The 21,518-nt window shown below is 43.9% G+C and overlaps 1 long non-coding RNA gene across 6 annotated transcripts; it reads left to right on the top strand.

The window, feature by feature from the left end:
* The first annotated feature begins 3,897 nt into the window (after positions 1 to 3,897).
* LOC132209802 (uncharacterized) lies at positions 3,898 to 20,805 on the top strand. 6 transcript variants are annotated; one of them, XR_009445894.1, is made up of 5 exons: positions 3,898 to 4,111; positions 6,955 to 6,996; positions 9,454 to 9,682; positions 12,272 to 12,367; positions 18,142 to 19,150. It is a non-coding gene; the product is annotated as an uncharacterized LOC132209802 (long non-coding RNA). The 6 variants fall into 6 exon arrangements; XR_009445891.1 differs by lacking the exon at positions 12,272 to 12,367 and adding an exon at positions 20,573 to 20,805 and having other exon boundaries at positions 3,900 to 4,111; positions 18,142 to 20,018; XR_009445895.1 differs by lacking the exons at positions 12,272 to 12,367; positions 18,142 to 19,150 and adding an exon at positions 20,573 to 20,805 and having other exon boundaries at positions 3,900 to 4,111.
* Positions 20,806 to 21,518: the final 713 nt, after the last annotated feature.

The following is a 21,518-nucleotide window of genomic DNA, read 5'->3' as shown; positions in this document are numbered from 1 at the left end:
GCCGCCTCTGAACTTCCGAAGCACCAGCGAGAAAAGTCAAAGTCTATCCAAACTTTCTTCATAAATCAAACCTTCCATACCAGGCAACATCCTGGTAAACCTCTTCTTAACACTCGCCAGCTTCTTAATATGCCTCCTGTAATTGTGTGACAGAAACAGCACACTGAATTCCAGAAGAGGTCTCATCAACATCCTGTCCAACCTCAATATGACTTCCCAACTGTGAAACTGAAACGATTGAGCAATGAAGGCTGGCGTGCCAAAAGCATGTTTAACCATTGTCTAAATGGGATGTAAACTTCAAATAATCATGTACCTGGATCCCCTAGGTCCATGAGTAGGCACCTTAACAGTGAGAGAAAGTCTGTGGGAGGATGAGGAATAGTTTTGAATTTCTTTGACCTCACATCTGAAGAAATTTATTGTACACATGCAGCTGAATAAGTTCAACAATTCATTCTCCGTGAAGAACTATAAATGAACCTCAACATTTTTCAATCAAAAAGTAAAGTTAGACCCTCTCAAGTCAGAAGGAAGCCATCGCTGTTCTGCTTCTGAGCTTATATTACCCAAAAAGTTCTGCAACATGTCCATATGAAGATGGATAAGGGAGAACCAGTGGATGTAGTGTACCTGGACTTTCAGAAAGCCTTTGATAAAGTCCCGCATAGGAGACTGGTGAACAAAATTAGGGCACATGGTATTGGGGGCAAAATACTGACTTGGAATGAAAATTGGCTGGCTGACAGGAAGCAAAGTGTAGTGATAAACGGGTCCCTTTCAGAATGGCAGGCAGTGACCAGTGGGGTACCACAAGGTTCAGTGCTGGGACCGCAGCTGTTTACGATATATATTAATGATATAGACAAAGGCATTAGAAGTAATATTAGCAAATTTGCTGATGACACAAAATTGGGTGGCAGTGTGAAATGTGAGGAGGATGTTATGAGAATACAGGGTGAGTTGGACAAGTTAGGTGAGTGGACGGATGCGCGGCAGATGCAGTTTAATGTGGATAAATGTGTGGTTATACACTTTGGTGGCAAGAACAGGAAGGTAGATTACTATCTCAACGGAGTCAATTTCGGAAAAGGGGAAGTACAACGAGATCTAGGTGTTCTTGTACATCAGTCAATGAAAGCAAGCATGCACGTACAGCAAGCAGTGAAGAAAGCTAACAGCATGCTGGCCTTCATAACAAGAGGAATTGAGTACAGGAGCAAAGAGGTCCTTCTGCAGCAGTACAGGGCCCTGGTGAGACTACACCTGGAGTATTGTGTGCTGTTTTGGTCTCCAAATTTGAGGAAGGACATTCTGGCTATTGAGGGAGTGCAGCGTAGGTTCACGAGGTCAATTCCTGGAATGGTGGGACTATCACATGTTGAAAGATTGGTGCGACTAGACTTGTATACACTTGAGTTTAGAGGGATGTGAGGGGATCTGAATGAGCCGTATAAGGTTATTAAAGGATTGGACACTCTGGAGGCAGGAAGCATGTTTCCGCTGATGGGTGTGTCCAGAACCAGAAGACACAGTTTAAAAATAAGGGATAGGCCATTTAGAGCAGAGTTGAGGAAAAACTTCTTCACCCAGAGAGCGGTGGATATCTGGAATGCACTGCCCCAGAAGGCAGTGGAGGCCAACTCTCTGGATACTTTCAAGAAAGAGACAGATAGAGCTGTTAAAGATAGTGCATCAAGGGTTATGGGGATAAGGCAGGAACAGGATACTGATTGTGGACAATCAGCCATGATCGTAATGAATGGTGGTGCTGGCTCGAAGGGCCGAATGGCCTCCTCCAGCACCTATTGTCTATTCATTCACCATATCCTGATACATGAACTTTGGATCACTCTCCAAAGGTATCAGTAACTATTGCCAATCCTCAGTTACATCTGGAGAATTTGATGTTTGACCTTTCTGAACCAGTACAGGTCGTGTGGTGAAGTCGCACTTGCAATGATATTAGGTAAGGAATTACCAAATGATCGTGAAGGATTAGTGATGTTTTCCAAAAGAACAATTTAAATGTTTTCACATTTTTGATTCAATCCGATGATCTGACATATTACACAAGGTTGTCACAAAACAATATTTGATACCAGGCACTTATTAGGACAAGTGACTCAAAACTGGCCAAAGAAGTAGGTTTCAAGGAATATCCTGAACAAACAAGGGGACTTTGAAACCCAGGGATGTTTAGGGAGTAAATTAAACAGCTTATGGCCTTAGGAATGGAAAACATGAAAAAGGTGGGAGAGTTAAAACCAAAAATCTACTGGAAGTTGGATGTCAGTGAGAACAAATGTCTTGAAGGAAAAAGCAAAAGAACAGTAGATGCTTGAAAGTAGTAACACAAGCAGAAATTGATGTAAAACTCAGCTTATCTGGCAGTGCTTATGGAGAAAGAGCAGCATTATTGTTTTGTGTCCAGTGACCCTTCTTCAGATATATCTCAGAGGGGTTTGCAGCTGGAGGGGCTATCAAAGGAAGGAGGTGTGATGACAAAATTTCAAAATCAGGATATGAATTTCAAAACCTTGGTGCTTTGCCACTCAGAAAATGTTTATGTTAGTGAGCACAGGATGGAAAAACTTGAAGATGTTAAAATCGGTGAGAATAAACACACGGGCAGTAGATTTTTGGATCATTTCAAGATTTCAGGAAAGTAGTATTAAGAAGCCGGTCGGGAGTGTGTTTGGGGAGTTAAGTCGAGAGGTAGCAAAGGAATGGATGAGAGTTTCAGCAGCAGATGAACTGAGATGCTGTTGAGGTTGAAATTGTATATGGACTTTGTGATAATGGGTGTGGGGGTGAGTAATGTGGTTGGAAGCTCATCTTGGGGTGAAATATTGCACCATGACTGTGACCAGTGTGTTACCTGCCAGTTACCGGGGCAGGGATGGAGTCAGTGGAGAGGGAGTAGAATTTTGCCCCCTGCCTGGATTGACATTTTTCATTGTCTATTTAAATGTGATCTGTACCCTTTTTCAAACAGGAACAGACTTGGCAGCAGAACTAATTTGTGAACCAACGGTCAGCTTTATTGAGACAAAGTGTGGAGTTTATCTGTTATGAAGTAAACTACAGTGACAAACTCAGACAGCTACTTACAGTTGAATGTGGATTATACTGCTTAAGTCAATAACTAGGCAGTAGAGCAGGGGAACAACTTATTGGAGTTTTTGCAGCCTCGGTCTTCAAACTTTTTCTTCTGTCTTGGGCTTTTATCTTCTGATTCTCGTTGCTTTCCATTGCACAGACCTTTCTTGAGAATCTCTTTTCTGCTTGTTCTTTTTTGATTAACCTCCCTCTCTGCCCAATCACAGTTCATATGAACAACACTCACCTCACTTCACCACGTGGTGTTCTTCATATTCATAATTATTCTCTTTACATCTTACCTGAGGCCTGTTATACCTGAATTTATTACCCTTATTTCACCGCCATTTCTCTATTCGCTGACAGAGCGGTATCAAGGGTATCTTTAGCTTTGAGCTGCCGGAAGCCTTTTCAATCGTGACGTATTAAAAAAAAAACAAAAGAACTGGGAAGTTGTAAATCAGGAACAAAAACAAAGTTTCTGGAAAAGCTCAGCAGGTCTGGCAGCATCTGTGAAGGTAAAAAGACAGAGTTAACGTTTCGGGTACAGTGCCCCTTCCTCAGAGCGACTTATTAAAACCCCAGGATCGCTAATGTAACAATCTTTCTCATCCAGTTCTCAGGCTCATTTGTCTCAAAATGCAACATTGTGACGACGAGCATTTGCTTCCCACAATGACAACACGAAGCACTGCGCAAGCTCCAGCTCACCATGGCGTCTGGGTGATTGATGTCAGTGCAGAACCAATAGGAACACAGTGTGCCTTCAATGACCGGGCCGATGTCACCCAATCGGAATGAAGAGAGGGCGGGATAACTCTACCCACGTGATCATCCACGAGCGCCGTGCAGGGTCGCTGAGAACAACAGGAAGTGCAGATGCCGGAGAATTCGAGACAACACGGTGCAGAGCTGGATGAACATAGCAGGTCAAGCAGCATCAGAAGAGCAGGAAAGCTGGCGTTTCGGGTCTCGATCCTTCGCTGAGACCAAGATTTGTGCAATTGAGGTAAGAGCAGGACACGGTAAAGAAAGCAAAACGGCAGAAAGCGGGAGGGGAGTGATATTCGTATGGGTTTGGAAGTTTTATAAACACTTAGTGCACGTCGGAAAACACACATTTGAAACTAGCAGACTCACGTGTGCAGAAAACAAATCATTGCCTCAGATGGCATGAGGCCCGTGTGACCGCCACCATCTTTATCGGGGGCAATGATCTGCGGGGCGCATGCGCGGCAGCTTTGAAACTTTGAAAGGTCCGAGGTGAAGCTGGGCGCATGCGCAGCCGCCTCTGGCAGAAATTGAGCGAACAAGGTGTGGAGTTGGAGGAACACAGCAGGACAGGCAGCGTCAGAGGGGCAGGAAAGCTGGCGTTTTCATGCCTACACCCTTCAGAAATGGGGGAGGGGAAGGGGATTCTGAAATAAACAGGGAGAGGAGGCAGACAAGTTAAAGAGGTGGGGATGGAGCAGGTAAAGGTGAGTGTAGGTGGGGATGTAGGGAGGGGATATTCAGTCTCGGGAGGAGGGGATAGGTGAGAGGAGGAACAGGATAGGGAGGTGGGGATGAGCAGTTGTTTATTGCAAACTGAGTGGAGGTGTTCAGTAAAGTGGTCCCTAAGCCTCTGCTTGGTTTCCCTGATGTAGTTGAGGCCACAACGGGTACAGAGGATGCAGTACACCACATTAGCGCCTGCATTCCCCATACAGATGGCCTAAAAGCCCTATGCTATTTCCTGTCCTGCAGGTCTGACCAGGTCCCCTCTACTGACCCCCTTAAGCGCTTAGGTGAACTCGTCCTCACCCTCAACAACTTCTCTATCAATTCCTCCCACCTCCTACAGACAAAGGGGATGGCCATGGGTACCCACATGGGCCTAAGCTATGCCTGCCTCTTTGTCGGAACAGTCCCTCTTCTGTACCTATACTGTGCCTGAACCCCATCTCTTCCTCCGGTACACGGATGACTGTATCGGCGCTGCCTCGTGCTCCCACGAGGAGCTTGAACAGTTCGTGCACTTCACCAACACCTACCACCCCAACCTTAAGTTCACCTGGACCATCTCTAACATCTCTCTCACCTTCCTATACCTCTGTTTTCATCTTCGGCAACCATCTAGAAACCGGTATCCATTTCAAGCCCACTGACTCCCTCAGCTACCTAGAATACACTCCTCCCACCCACCGTCCTGCAAAAATGCCATCTCCTATTCCCAATTCCTTCATTTCAACCACATCTGCTCCCAGGGTTCCACTCCCGTACATCTCGGATGTCCTTGATTTTCAAGGACCGTAATCCCACCTCACAGCACCCCCCGCCCCTCGCAGTGATCGAGAACACCCTTGACTGTGTCTCCTGCCTTTTTACACAACTCCTACCTTGCACCCAATCCCTGCAATAACAACCGAAAAAGGATCCCCCTCATCCTCACATACCACTCCACCAATCTCCGGATCCAACGCACATTTCTCTGACACTTCCGCCATCAGCAATCCGAACCCACTATCAAAGACATTTTTCCCTCCCCACCCTTGCCTATTTTCCAGAGGGGCCACTCTCTCTGTAACTTCCTTGTCCGTTCCACTCTCCCCTCCTGCCCCACCACACCTGGCACTCTTCCCTGCAACCGCAGGAAGAGCTACACTTGCCCCCACACCACCTCCCTCACCCCCATCCCAGGCCCCAAGAAGACTTTTCACATCAAGCAGATGTTCACCTGCACATCTACTAATGTGGTACACTGCATCCCCTGTACCCATTGTGGCCTCCTCTACATTGGGGAAACCAAGCGGAGGCTTGGGGATCGCTTTGCAGAACACCTCCGCTCGGTAGCACAATAAATAACTGCACCTCCCAGTTGCGAACCATTTCAACTCCCCATCCCATTCCTCAGACAACATGTCCATCCGCAACAATGCTACCCGAAGGTTGCAGGAACAACAACTCATATTCTGCCTGGGAACCCTGCAGCCCAATGGTGTCAATGTGGATTTCACAAGCTTCAAAATCTCCCCTCCCCCACTGCATCCCAAAACCAGCCCAAGTCGTCCCCGCCTCCCTAACCTGTTCTTCCTCTCTCCTTACCCCTCCTCCCACCTCAAGCTGCATCCCCATTTCCTGCTTACAAACATTATCCCACCCCCTTGACAAGTTCGTCCTCCCTGGACTGACCTATCTCCCCCCTACCTACCCACCTATACTCACCTTTACCTGCTCCATGCCCACCTCTTTAACTTGTCTGTCTCCTCTCCACTTATCTTCCCCCTCCATCTTCGATCTGTCTCCCCCTCTCTCCCTATTTAGGTCAGAATCCTCTTCCCCTCCCCCATTTCTGATGAAGGGTCTCGGCCCAAAACGTCAGCTTTTGTGCTCCTAAGATCCTGCTTGGCCTGCTATGTTCATCCAGCTCCACACCTTGTTGTCTCGGATTCTCCAGCATCTGCAGTTCCTATTATCTCTTATCCAAGTGTTTGTTTCTTATGGATTTCTTTCCCAGAGTGTGGGATAACAGCAGCTCGCACTGCTCTTGCTCACTTCTGTGCTCTTTGATCACCTTTGTCGGTGTCTAATCTCTTCAGTCTCTCATGATGGGTATATTTGATCTCTGTAGTATTTTACTGTTATTTTCTTATACCTTTTTGGAAATAAATTTTTTACCACCGCCCACCCCCGTCTGTGTGCTGCTCTCTTACCAGATTAATTTTTGAACGGTGTCTTTCACAGCTAGGATATATTCTCCCAGAAAGAGAGTGCATTTTTCTTCCATTTCACACCACCAAATTCTACAGCAGCTTTATTCTGTGTCATTCATTTTGCACTTCTGCAACATTTGCTCTGTTTCTCCTTCCACAGATACCAGCGATCGTTGCCAAAGCCCTGCTACCTCTGGAGAAGGTGATGTTTAACTTTCATGTCTTTTTGCAGCTCAGATGAAGGTACGACCGCAATGCGGTCATTTGAGAAGCTACAGATCATTCATCTAGCGGTACTGAAGAGCTAACAGTGTATGTCCAAATCAACAAACTATTTATTTGTATTTTTATCATCTTTTATAATTTGAGAAAAATATTATCAAGAAACTTTTGACGTAAGGCCATATTAGGTCAGGTAACCAAAAAGTTTCCAAATTTGCAGGCTTTCATCACTATCTTAAAGAAGGAAAGCAAACCTTAGAGTTGGGAATTCCAGACCATGTTGCCTGGCAACTGTAGAAACAGCCTCCAATAGTGAAGGGATGATTAAACGCATTGTTGGAGTCTGAAACTAAATGAATTGTTGAAGTATTGAAGGTTGTGTGGTGCAGGGAGATAGGGCTCATCACCGCCAGGAATTAAATCAAGGATGAGAATTTTAAATTGTTGCTTATGAATAGGAGCCTTTGTGGGTCAGGGAGTACAGCAGTGATGGTGAACAGGTCTTGGTGCAAATGAACTTGTGTGCAGCAGAATTTTAGGTATTCTTGAGGTTACAGGGACATTGAATGTGGGAGGCCGACTGGCAGTGAATTTGGATAGTTAAGCCTAGAGATAACACAGGAATAGATGAGAGGTTCAGCAGATGAGCTGAAACTAAGGTGTCACTGTCAGTCATTTCCACTGAAGTGGAAATAAATGGTTTTTGTGCTATTTATCCTCTCCTCACCTCACCTCAGGAATTCAGCTGTTTGTGAATTTGTGGATCAAGTCTGTAATAAGATCAGGAACCGAGTGCCCGCCTTGACTCGAACTGGGTGTCACTGAGCAGGTTACTGCTGAGTAAGTGCTGCTTAATAGCGCTGTTGACAACACCTTCCATCACTTTACTGATGAGAGAGAGTAGACAGTTTGAGGGGAAATTGGTCGGGTTGGATTTGCTCTATGTTTTTGTGCTGAACAGACCTGGGGAGTTTTCCAAATTGTCAGTAAATACCACTGCTGGAGCTGTACTGAAACAGTTTGGCTTGGAGACGAGCAAGCTCTAGAGCACTAGTCATCAGTACTATTGCCAGAGTGTTGCCAGGGCCTGTAACCTTTGCAGTGTTCATCCATTTATTAATATTATTTGAAATGAATCAAATTGGATGAAAATTCACATCTCTGTTGGGGACCTCTGAGGGAGTCTGAGATGGATCATCCAGTTGGCACGACTGGCTGAAGATTGCTGCAGTCTTGTCTTTTACATGGATAGGTTGGGCACCTCTGTAAGGAAGGATGGGGATTTTTGGCATGCTTCCTCCAGTGAGTTGTTCACTTGTTCATCAACATTCACGACTGTGTTTGGCAGAACTGCAGAGCTTAGATCTGATCTATTGGTTATGGGGTGGCTCAGCTCTAACTCTTGCTGCTTATGCTATTTGGCATTCAGATAGTCCTGTTGGGAAGTTTTACCAGGTTGGCTCTGATGAAGGGTCTAGGCCTGAAACGTCAGCTTCTGTGCTCCTGAGATGCTGCTGGGCCTGCTCTGTTCATCCAGCCTCACATTTCATTATCTTGGGTTCTCCAGCATCTGCAGTTCGCATTATCACTTTACCAGATTGGCACCTTATTTTTAGCTATGCCTTGTGCTGCTCTTGGCATGCCCTCTGATACTATCCATTTAATCAGTGTGTTTCCCCTGGATCAATGGTAATGGTTGGGTGCACAATATTCTGGCCCCTGAGGTTACAGATTATGCCAGAGTAAGTTCTGCTGCTGTTGATGTCCCACAAAGCCTCATAGATATCTGGTTTTGAGTTCCTGTATCTGTTCCAAGTCTGTCCCTTTTAGCCAAAGTTCGTGCCACTCAACACAATGGAGGGTATTCTCAAGTTTAAGATGAGGCTTTGTCTCCACAGTACTGCGGTGGTCGCTGTTATCAATCCTGTCACGGACAGATGCATCTGCAGCTGGGAAATTTGTGACGATGAGACCAGCTATGTTTTTCCCTTCTCTTGGTTGCGTCACCACCTGCTGCAGTCCCAGCCAAGCAGTTTTTTTTTTCCTTCAGGATGTGACCAGTTTGATTGGTAATCCTGCTGCGAACTCCTCCTGATGGTGGGCGTTGAGTACATTTCGTGCCATTTACACTCACAGTGCTTCCTCCAAGTGCCATTCAACATGGAGATTTTTAAATTAAAATTCACTCTTGGAATGTGGAAATCGCTGGCTGGACCAGCATTTATTGCCCATCCCTAATTGCCCCAAAGGTAGTTAAGAGTCAACCACATTGCTGTGGGTTTGGAGTTGCATGTCATGCAGACCAGGTAAGGATGGCAGATTTCCTTCCCGAAAGGACATAAGTGAACCTGGATAATCAGCAATGGCTTCACGGTCATCATTCGGCTATTAATTCCAGATCATTATTTAATTCAAATTCCACTATTTGTCATGGCAGGATTCGAAGCCAGGTCCCCAGGATGTTATCTGGGTCTCTGAATAAATAATCTAGCGATAATACTGCTGCCGATTTTATCACCTGCGGAGGATGGTCTATGGCATTCTGCAGGAGCCATGAGACTTCCAGGCGTCAGAGTCAGTGTCGAGTACTCCCAGGTCAGTTACTGCGGTCAGAATGGCACTGTGCTGCCACGTCTGTCCTGCTCCTGGGACAGGTCTTCACTAAGGTCAGTGATGGTGGGTGTGTCACTTAGCTATAAGATAGATTCTATGCATATGACACTGTTTCTTGACGAGTCTTTGAGCCATCTCTCCAAATTTTGCCACTCGCCCTGAGATATTCGTAAGGAGGAGTTTATGGAGTCGATCGGGCTGATTCTGCAGTTGTCTTTCCTAGTCCCTTGGTAGATGCCAAGTGGTCTACCCAGCTTCATTCCTTTGAGACTTTACAGTCACTTGCAACTGAGAGGCTTGCTGAGGTTGACAAATTTCTTTCCCTGAAGGACATTAGATTTTTTTTCTTTTTCTGCCATTAGCAATGGTTCCATGGCAACCAGTTGATTCTTAATTCCAGTTTTTTTTAATTGAATTCAAATTCCACCATCTGCTGAGATGGGATTCAAACCCAGACTTCTGTTGTACATTTTAGTATTCTGGATAAAAGTTAAATCATCAAGTTTGTTCACTCATTTTTGAATATCTCTAACACAGGCATTGTTTCTTTGCAAACCATTGTCCATTAGCCTGTCTCCTCCATCCTCCCCTCCAACAACAAGTGTGGGAGACACATAGAAACTCCATCTCACTAAGATTGAGACAATCCAAATCGGATGCCTCTGCTGCTTCCCTCTCTTCCACTCGCCCACCAAACCAAATTGCCTGGCACGTTGCTCATTGTTTTCGTCCTAAACTTGCATCTTTCTCCAGTCTTGTGTAAGCCTGATCAGAGTTCATCTTAATCCTTTGCCCTATTCTCGTTAAACTACAAACATTTTAAGTCTCTCTTATTTCTCCTCCTGCTCCTCCTCCTTGCCTCTTCCCCCCCACCCCCCCCCCCCCCCCGCCTCCCATGCCAGTTCAGATATTGTCACTTGTTCTGTCTGCTTCTCTTTTCTGGTTATGTCCTTCTCCCCCATTCTGTTTAAAACCAATGTTTGACCTTACTGTCATTGGAAAATCCCACTCCATCTCTCTGTTTCCTGTCTGAAATCCATGTAGTCCATGTCCCTCAACGATCTATCCTTGGCTCATGCTGTTTCTCACCGACATACTGCCAGGAGGTGAGATCTTCCACAGGCACCGTGTTAGGTTTTGCACATATACTACAATATTCAGATCCAACTCCCCTCCATCACTCTCCTTTGCTCCACTGTTACTCAATTCTAAAACTGCTTATGATGCTTCCGCTACTTGATTAGCTGAAATTTCCTCCAATAACACTTTGTGATAGTTAAACACATTGCCTTCAGTTATTATTACAAATTTTTTTTCTTACTACTGTACTGAATCCATCCCTCTCATTGGGAAATGTCTGACGCTGAACTGCACACTTCTCAATATGCTCTCATATCTCCCCTCAACATGAACATCTTAGCATACATTTTCTCAATCACATGCCAGAAATTTCAACCTCTGAAATGCTCCTTCTCTCCACCTCACTTATAACTGAAACCCCTTATCCATGTCTGTGTTGCCTTAAATTTGATCTTTCCAAAAGAGATCCCTCTATTCGCTGCCTTATCAAGAATTTGCTCCCCCGATCGGAAATATCCCCTGAGCATTTATCCCGTCAACTCCCTTAAGAATCTTGTATTTTTAATTGGATCATCTCTCATTCTTCTAAAATCTAGTTAGTAGATTCCAAACCTATTTAGTCTTAGCTTAAAAGATAATCCCTCCAAACCGGTGATCATCCTAGTTCATCTTCTCTGAAATACCTCCAATGAAGTGATGAATTTGCTTAAGTGGACCAAAAAAAGCTGCTCACATTCCTCCAGATGTGGTCTTAACAACAATTTGTACATTTGCCCTAAGACATGTATTCCAAACTCTTATACTGCAAACATCATGACATAAGGGATAACATCCCTTTGCCCTTCCTGATTTCCTGTTGCAACTGTGTGCACGCTTTGTATTTCCTGCACAAATATTCCTGAGTCCCTATGTGATGCAGTTTTCCACAGTTTTTACCTTTTAAATAACACTGTTCTTTGTTTGTCTCCTCAAGAATAAACTTCACAATTTCCCACATTTATACTCCATTTGCCAACTTGTCACCCATTTATCAATATCTCTCCATAAACTGTAACCCTCACGGAACCTGACTGTTATCCCTTCATGAGATCCTCCCTCATTCTTCTAATCTTTTTGTTGGGAGCACTGGGCAAGATGACACGTATATTATTGCTGCCTTTTTAAGGGGCATCCTTTTGAATGACTGGGAGAAGCTTGCAGTCCATTTCTCAAAATCGAGACAACTTGTTCATCAAGTTGTTTGATTTTCCAGCCCAATGTCTCATTGATGTGGCAGTGCAGCAGCACAGAAGAAAAGGAAGTGAATCCTGCCATGTGCATCTCTCTAAATCATGGCCGTTCTTTGCCATATGTCAAAGACCTGCAGTTCTGGTCAGTGACATGAAGTCTCAAGTTAGAAATTCCGAGAAACCCAAATAGATTTCTCCCTGAATCAACGACTGACCTCCACAAGGGATAATGCGTAATAGGGACAATGCACAGTTATCTTCGGCCACAATGTGGGGATGTTGTGAATTTCTACCCAGACTGACAGTGATGGATTTCATGAATTTGTGTTACAGGATAATAGAAGGGGACTTCCATGTGGGGAACTCAATAATTTTAACACCAAACTCTGACAGAATTACTCAATTCATCAGCACCTGGATATTTGCATTGTGTGTGAATATTGTGTTCCTGCTCATTTCTCATTTGCCGTGTAAAATTTCTCTCTTAAATCACCCCATTTTCTCAATAGATCGTCCCTAAAATTTTCAATGTGTCCTGTAATTTTTTTTAAGATCAGTCATGAGTCTACATTTTATCATTCTAAAGTGTTTCTTTTGTAAACACCTCTATCAAAGGTCCCCTCAAAATCCTTTGTGACAAGGAGAGCAATCTCAGTTTCCCCAAACACCTGATTCCCCAATGACTGTTTGCTGTCTATAAGGCACTCGTCTGGATTGTATTGGAACATTTTCCACTTCCCTGCATGCGTACAGCCCCAACACTGTTCGAAAAAGTGAACATCCTCCAGAAGAAGCGCTCTGTCAGAGTCGTGTCCCATCCACCACATTCGACATTCCCCTCTACACCACCAAGGCACAGTGGCATCACTGTGCCAAAGGTAAAGTCACCATTGTCCTAACTGACCATAGGGCTGGTTTAACCTGAAGATTACCACACCCGACTCGAGGGGAGAGGTTGAGAAGGAGAGTCCATCTATTATAGATGGATATTTGCTGTGTACCAGCAACGCAAAAGTCAAATGAAAGAATAATGTCAAAAAAAAAGCTCTAACCATGCAACTAAAAACCTTCTTCCCTACAAACCATTCTGTTAAATCTCCTCTGCCCCCTATCAGGGACCCTCCCGTCCTTCACAGTGTGTGTGGGATCTTTGGTTTGCACAGACTCAGCTCGTCTCTGTTCCTGTCTGTGATGTCATCATGCTGTGACAATGGTACTGAACCTCACTGTCTGTGAGGGTGGTAGGCACAGAGATCCTCATAGCGTTTAAGGCATATTTAGATGCCCACTTGTGATGCCAACGCAGACAAGTCTATGGGCCAAGTGCTGGAAAATTAGTTTAGAGTCGTTAGGTAATAGTTTTTAACTGGCACAGGCTGGATGGGCCACAGAGCCTTTTTCTGGACTGGAGACCTTCGAGACTCTTCACATAGGAAGATGCCAAGCAATATTTCAAGCCATTTCAGAAAATGAGATACTACAATGATCAATCATGAGCTATTCAATGTTTTCTGGAGAAAAGTGAGGTACAGCGATGAAGTGGTTTACCAAGAATTTCTGGAGCTTGAATCCCAGGAAATTGCAGGTGCCACCATCAAGTGGAGGAATAAAAATGGGGCATCATCATTAGGACTGTATTAGAGGAAGGGACATGTTGAGATTTGTGAGGCTGGAGAATATTAGAGACAGGAAGGGTTCTGAGACTGGAGAAGATTTAAAAAGTCGGGAAAAGTGAGTTTGGAGGAGGTTACAGAAATGGTGAGGATTGTGAGGCTGGATTAGATGTCAAACAAAGGGAGGTTTGTGAGGGTAAAGACAGTTAGAGCTAAGGAAGTTTATATGGGCTGGAGGATTTTGGAGACAGGAGGGTGTTGAACAAAGAACAAAAATTACAGCACAGGAACAGGCCCTTCGGCCCTCTAAGCCTGTGCCGATCCAGATCCTCTATCCAACCCTGTCACCTATTTTCCAATGATCTGTATCTGTCTTCTCCCTGCCCATTCATGTATCTGTCTAGATACATCTTAAATGATGCTATCGTGCCCACCTCTACCACCTCCGCTGGCAATGCATTCCAGGCACCCACCACCTGCTGTGTAAAGAATTTTCCACACATATCCCCCTTAAACGTTTCCCCCCTCACCTTGAAACCTGGAGGAGATTAAAGGTGAGGTTTGTGAGACTGGAGAATCTACAGAGAGGGTAAGAGGTTTGAGGCTAGAGGGGGATTCCAACGATAGGCAGGTCGTAAGGCTTGAGAGGGATTCCAGCAACGTGGAGGGTGGTGAGGCTTGAGGTGATGGCTACAATAGTGCAGGTAGTGAGACTCGAGGGTCATTCCCATGATAGGGAGGGTAGTGAGGTTTGAGGAATGATTCCTCCGATAGAGAGGGTGTTGAGGCTTCAGCGCAGATTATCGTCTGAACAGCACAGTGGTGTACTTGAAGCATGTGGAGTGCAGCATTTACAGAAAGTGGTTCAACACCACTTTCTGCAAATCAAATAAAAATGGCAATCAATATTACTCTGGGCAGCAAAGGCCACATCCCATGAGTCAATTAAAATTATGATGTGTTTCTGGTTTGGAGAGAGCTAGAAGAAGCTGAGATAATTCTCCTTGGGGCTGATTAGGAATGATTTTGTCGAGTAGTAGGTTTGTTTCCAGGATATTAGTTTGCAGAGAGAAATTATTAACATTGTGCAATGTTTGGTAACTGCAGAATACAACATCCAGATAATTGGCAAATAATGCAGGGTGAAAATGTGAAGATTACTTGACTCAGCAAGTTCCCAGGACCTGGAACAGTCTGAATGGCAGCTGGATGCAGATTTAGCAGTGATTCTCAAGAGATTTGGGATTTAACTTTTCAAGGCATGATCAAGAGGGCGGTGGACAAATGGTGGGAGAATTGGGTCAGATTTGCAGCATCTCTAGAATAAGAGTAAAGTCTTTGACAGGGTTCCACATGGTTGACTGATGAGTAAAGTTAGATCACATGTGATTCATTAAGAGCTTGCTAATTGGAAGCGGAATTGGCTTAGTTGTAGGAGAGCCCGTGGTGCTGCAGGATTTTTCAGAGTGGAGTTCTGTGACCACCGTGTTCCACAGCAATCGGTACAGGGTCCACTTCTTTGTTTCTCATTAATATAAATGATTTGGAAGAGAATTTAAGGGACAAAAGTAATAAGTTTGCAGATGATACTAGAAATGGTGGTTACAGTAGTTAGTGAAGGCTGTCTAAGATGACAGTGAGATCTTGATCAATTGGCTCAATGGGTTGAGGAGTGGAGGATGAAGTTCAATTTGAATAAATGTGAGACATTGTATTTTGGTAAAATGAACAAGGGTAGGACTTGCACAATTGATGGTTGCACCCAGGGTAGTGTTGTGGAACAGAGAAATGCTGAGATTCAGGTACATAATTCTTCGAAGTTTATGGAGATAAGTAGACAGGGTGGTTAATAAGTTGTTTAGCACACTTTCCTTCATTGCTCAGAACTTTGAGTATAGGAGTTGGGGTGTTATGTTAAGATTGTATAGGACATTGGTTAGGCTTCACTTGTGGTATTGTGTGCAGTTCTGGTCACCCTGTTACAGGAAGGACACTATTATTAAACTGGAGACAGTTCAGACAAGACTCACTGGGATGTTGCCAGGATTGGAGGGCTTGATGATCAAAATCGACTGCCAAAGCTAGGACTTTCCTCACTGCAGTAAAGGAGGTTAAGGGGTAACCTTAGAACTTTATGAAATCATGAGGGCACAGATTATGTGACTAGTAAGGGGTTTCCCCTAGGCTGGGGGATTTCAAGACAAGGGGATATGTGTAAGGTGAGAGGAGAAATACATCTTTAAAAAACGACATGAGGGACATTTTTTCTTTTACAGAGTGGTTCATGTGTGAAACAAACTTTCAGAGTAGTTGGTGGATGCAGGTACAGTCACATTGTTTAAAAGACATTTGAATAAGTACATGTACAAGAAAGTCTTAGAGGAATATGTGCCAGATGCAGGCAGATGGGATCAGTTTAAATATAAAACTTATATTTAATATAAATTTCCAACTTCTATATTGGAGTAAGGCCAATTTTGACAGTGTTGGGCAGGTGATCAGGAGAGGCAATTCACCGGTAATGGGATGCTTGGAAAATGGGAGGCCTTCAAAAACAAAATAAGCAGAGTCCAGAGATAGTATGTTCCTGTTTACGAGAAGGGCAAGGCTGGTAAGTGTAGGGGATACTGGATGATTGGAGAAATTGAGGCTCTGGTCAAGAAAAAGAAGGCAGCACACGTTGTTCTTGACAGCACGAATTGGATCAGTCCCTCGACGTATAAGGGCAGGACGAGTACACTCAAGGGAAATTGGGAGGGTGAAAAGCAGACAGAAGCCATCTTTGGCAAATAAGGTTAAGGCGAGTCCCAAGAGATTCTGAAACTACATTTGGGACAAAAAGCAACAAGGGAGAAAATAGGGCTCCTTTAATGATCAACGAGGCTGTCTGTGTGGAACTGCAGGCTGAGATAGTAAATGAATATTTCACATTAGTATTTACTGCACAGAAGGATGTGGAGGCGAGAGAACTTGGAAACATAAATAATGGAAGTGTCCATATTACACAGGATTAGGAGGTGGACATCTTAAAATGCATAAAGGTAGTAGATAAGGCCCTGGCATCTGATCAGGTGTTACCCACAAACTCAGGGAGAGGCGAGGGAAATAATTTCTGGGCCCTGTTCTGAGATATTTGTATCACTGATAGACACTGGTGAGGTGCCAGAAGACTGCCTGACTAATGTGGTGCCATTCTTTCAGAAAGGTGGTAAGGAAAAGCCAGGGAACTATCGACTGGTGAGCCTGATGTCAGTGGTGGGTAAATTGTTGGAGGGGATTCTGAGGGACAGGATTTGTATGTATTCCGAAAAGCAAGGACTGCTTAGGGATAATCAACATGACTTTGTGAGTTGGAAATCTTATCTCACTAACTTGACTGAGTTTTTTTTTGAAGAAGTGGCAAAGAAGATTGAAGAAGGCAAAGCAGTGGACATTGTCTATATGGACTTCAGCAAGGCATTCACCAAAACTCCACATGACTGATAGGTTAGCAAGATTAGATCAAGTGGAATCCAAGGAGAGTTAGCTATTTCAAACAAAATTGGCATGAAGGTAGGAGACAGGATCGTATAGCGGGGTGGGGGGGGTTGTTTTTTTTCGGTCTGGAGGACTATGAACAGCAGTGTGCTGCAAGGATCGGTGCTGGATCCACTGCTTTTTGTCATTGATACAAATCATTTGGAATGAATATTGGAAGAATGGTTAGTAAGTGTGCAAAATTGTTGGTGTAGTAGACAGCAAAGAAGTTTACCTCCAAGTACAATGGGAACTTAATCAGATGAGTCGATGGGCCGAGGAGTGACAGAAATCAGTTTAGTTTGGATAAATGGGAGCTATTGCATTATGGTAATGAAAATCAGGGCAGGGCTTAAACAGTTAGTGATGAAGCCCTGGGGACTGTTATGCAACAGAGACTCCTTGGGGTGCAGGTGCACAGTTCCTTGAAGGTGGATTGCAGGTGCAGAAGTTAGTGAAGATGGCATTTGCTATGCTTGCATTTATTGGTCAGTACATTGAGTGTAGGAGTTGGAAGGTCATGTTATAGACAGAACAAGGCATTGATTATGCTGCTTTTGGAATACCGTGTTCAGTTCTGGTCTCCCTGCTATCGGAATGATGCTGTTAAACTGGGCAGGGTGCAGAAAAGATTTAGAAGGATGTTGGAAATTTTGAGCTGTAGGGAGAGGTTGAATATGCTGGGGCTATTTTCCCTGGAGCACTGAGGGCTGAGGGGTGACCTTCTAAAAGTTAATAAAATTATGGTGGGCGTAGGGTAAATAGCGAAGGTTGTTTTCCCAGGGTAGGGGAGATGAGAACTAAACACTGGTTTAAGCTTAGAGGGAAAGTTTTAACAGGGAAAGCGGGTGGTGCCTGTATAGAATGAGCTGCCAGAGGAACTGGTGGAAGCTCGTCAATTAACCATCCCAGATATCTTTTAATGTTGTATGTGAATAGGGAGGGTGTAGAGGAATATGGGTCAAATGCTTGCAAATGTGATTAGATAAATTTAGGATATCTGGTCAGCATGGACAACTGGGATTGTTCCATGCTGTACAACTCGGACTAAGCATTTTTGTGTTTTCATTTCAGATTTCTACAATTTTACTTCTGCGCTGTTCTTAGTCTTTCAGCGGGATTGAAAGGTTGAGTTACAGATCTATACAATGCCTGTCCTTCCCCCCTGGCTGTCCCACCTCTCTTTCCGTAATTTTGTGCAAACAGACTGGATTGCTTACCTGGATGATATTTATTTGTGAATGAATTTGTTCTAATGATGATCTAGCATATTCCCCAAGTGTCGCTCCACAAATGTCCAGAGGATTTCTCAGTTGCACAATCTGTTTTCTTCTGGTTTCTCACTCACTGCACTTACTTTCTGTTTGAAAGCTTAGTCTGCAATTTGGAGAATTCAAACTGTTCCACATCCAGGTCTGACAGTCATTTTGTTTATCACAACCCAATTATCTCAGTATTTTGAACATTGAAGGAAAAAGCAGCACTCACACTTTGGAGAAATGCAAATGGTTTGTGTGTCAAAGAGTCTGTGAAGATTCATCTGAAATGTCCTAACACCAGCGCAGTGACAGTGGGGAGAGACTGTGGAAATGGGAAGATTGCAGGAAGGAATTTCTTCATCCATCCCAGCTAGAAACTGACCACCAGTGTCACACTGGAGAGAGACCATTCACCTGCTCTGATTATGGAATGGGATTCGCTCAGTCATCTAACCTGCTTAAACACCAGGGAGCTCTCACTGGAGAGAAACCATTTACTTGCTCGGAATGTGGGAAAGCATTCACTCAGACAACTTAACTGCTGATACACGCGCAAATTCACACTGGAGAGAGACCATTGGCCTGTTGTGTGTGGGAAAGGCTTTGCTGACTTGAATTCCCCTCTGACACACCAGCAAGTTCACTCTGTGGAGAGACCATTCATGAGCTCTGAGTGTGGGAAAGCATCCAAACAGTGGTTCACAAAGAAGCACAATTGAAGGATTTTGCTCTCACTCTCACGATCAAATGAACCATAGTTTTGGGCTGTTTGTACTGATGTTACTGATCCTGCTCAATTAAAAGTACTGGTATTGTGGATAAAATGTTAATAACAGTTGTATATCTGTCAGGTAGAGCTTGGAAATAGTCACGTCATCACGACACATCGACACATTCACACTGACGAAAGACTATCCACCTGCACAGCATGTGAAAAGGGGTTTCCTGGTTCATCAGGACTGGTTAACTACCAGCCAATTTGAGTAACTTTTTTTTTATTCTGCTGTTAGCTGTCTCCAAACCAGGTATTTTTGGGCTTGTTTCTGGAGACCACAGAATCCCTTCAGTGTGGAAGCAGACGATTTGGCCCATCAAGTTCACACTGAACCTATGAAGAGTGTCCTACCCAGATCCTGTCTGCGTTGGTGTCCTCCCACAGTCCATTAAATGTGCAAAATAGGTCGATTGACTATGCTCAATTACCCTTAGTGTCTTGTGTGCAAAATGCAAGGACAGAGTAGGGTGTGAGACTGGGTGGGATGGTCTTTGGAGGATTTGTGTGGACTCAAGGGACTGAATGGCCATCTTCCACACTGTAGAAATTCCACACTGTAGGAATTCTATGTTGATCTCGATGGCCCTTTATTTGTTAGTTATGCCTGGTCAATATGTCTGCACACCTTTTACAATTACGGATCCTATTGCTCTCCACAGACACATTTCAAATTTTAATAGATATTTGTCGATTGGAAATGATGTAATGTTTTCTTTTGATTTTTGGCCACAAAATGAAAGTTTTAAATCTAAACAAAAGATTGGGATGAGTCCTGTACTATATCCTGATTGCATTTTCCCAATAGGCTATGAAACCTGGTGCCTACTGTGACTCTGTTCGAGGCGGGGTGGGAAAGATCTTCAGATCTTTACCTGTAGTCCATAGCAGTGATGGATCTCATGATGAATACCGATACAGTAGGCATCACACAATGTCTTGGTTTATTTTCTATTTAGTCTGCTGTCCTTTACTCCACAGAGACCGAGATAATGGTCTGCGGGCCGAGGTTTGAATCCCACCATTCCAGATGGTGGAATTTGAGTTTTTTTTAAAAAAAATCTGGAAATAAGAACCTAATGATGACTGTGAATCCATTGTCATTGTTGGAAAAACCTATGTCCTTTAGGGAAGGAAACTTCCAATGTTATCCAGTGATATCAAGATCCCATGAATGAATTTTTTTAAAAATGTCCTGCAAATACATTTATCTCTGTCTTAACTTATTTTACAACCGACTGTTCAAACTGGTTGATGGTCACTTTCCCCTTTGATCAAGTTGTGTCCATTTCATGGTTGAAACAAAAAAAAATGCATGAATGGAACCATAGTTGTTCTTTGTAGGAACAATACATGCTCTGACATGTTTGAAAAAGAAAACTCATCTCACTTATGAGCCAGATATCAAAGTTGACCAGATCCTGATGCTGTGTGAAATTCTTCACTGTCTTATCTACTTGTGTTGCTGTTTCAGGGAGCTATGGACTTGAACCTCCCAAACTCCTGAACACCTTGAGAATTTCATCAAACTGACCCCCAGTGGCAGGAATGGACAGGGTCAGCTTGGAATGATGAACATAATTCAGGCTCAACAAATCTACTGGACCATTTTGAGAATGTAATTAGTAGTGAGTGTGGCCACCTCTCTGTACTGTAGTGATACAGATCCCCTGATCCTGCTTGCCCCAAATGGCTGATATTAAATTATTCCTTAGACATGCTGTGTCAGGATCTTCTGACTGAATCCTGTCTTCCTTGCCCTGACTGAGAACTGTTTCCCTGAGACTTTGAGATGTGACCATTCAGTCGAAACACCCATCATTCAACTCTCTCCTGAGGGCCATGAATGATTCTGCTTCCAGCGCCCTCTCAGGCAGTGCACAGCCGGCAGGAACCACTCGCTGAAGACGGTGCATCTACCTCCCTTGATAAACGTTTCTCGTCATTGCAAAAAAAGGCAAATCACCACCCCTCCCTCCAAACCCATCCCACCCCGTCTGTTTCTTTGGAATGTGTAACTGCCTGCAGTGTCAGTGTGCCTGCAGTTATAAAAGGGTCTGATTTTGTGCTGTTCTGTTTCGTGCACGAAACAAAATGAACTGTTAGCAATGCAAAAAAGTCTGCCTCTTCCCAAATCAAATCAAATACTTGAAACAAATTCTAATTCTGATCGAATAATATCACTGTCAGGAAGAACTGGGTCACAAATATGAACACAATTTCTTAGACTAATCCATCTGACCTGGAATATTATGAACTCTGGTCTCCAAACCACTCCAACATCCCTAACATCACTCCCCTCCCTTCATGGATGATGGATATTAAGTTCAGTACATTGAATAAGTCACGAATGGTTTGGCTTCGACTCCATACATTCCAATTACACTCTGCTAATTTAGAATTGCAAATTAATATCCAAG

The sequence above is a fragment of the Stegostoma tigrinum genome, chromosome 7, assembly GCF_030684315.1.
Source record: "Stegostoma tigrinum isolate sSteTig4 chromosome 7, sSteTig4.hap1, whole genome shotgun sequence".
Lineage (NCBI taxonomy): Eukaryota > Metazoa > Chordata > Chondrichthyes > Orectolobiformes > Stegostomatidae > Stegostoma > Stegostoma tigrinum.
The sequence above is the reverse complement of the archived record's forward strand: the minus strand, read 5'-3'. Positions and strand labels throughout refer to the sequence as shown.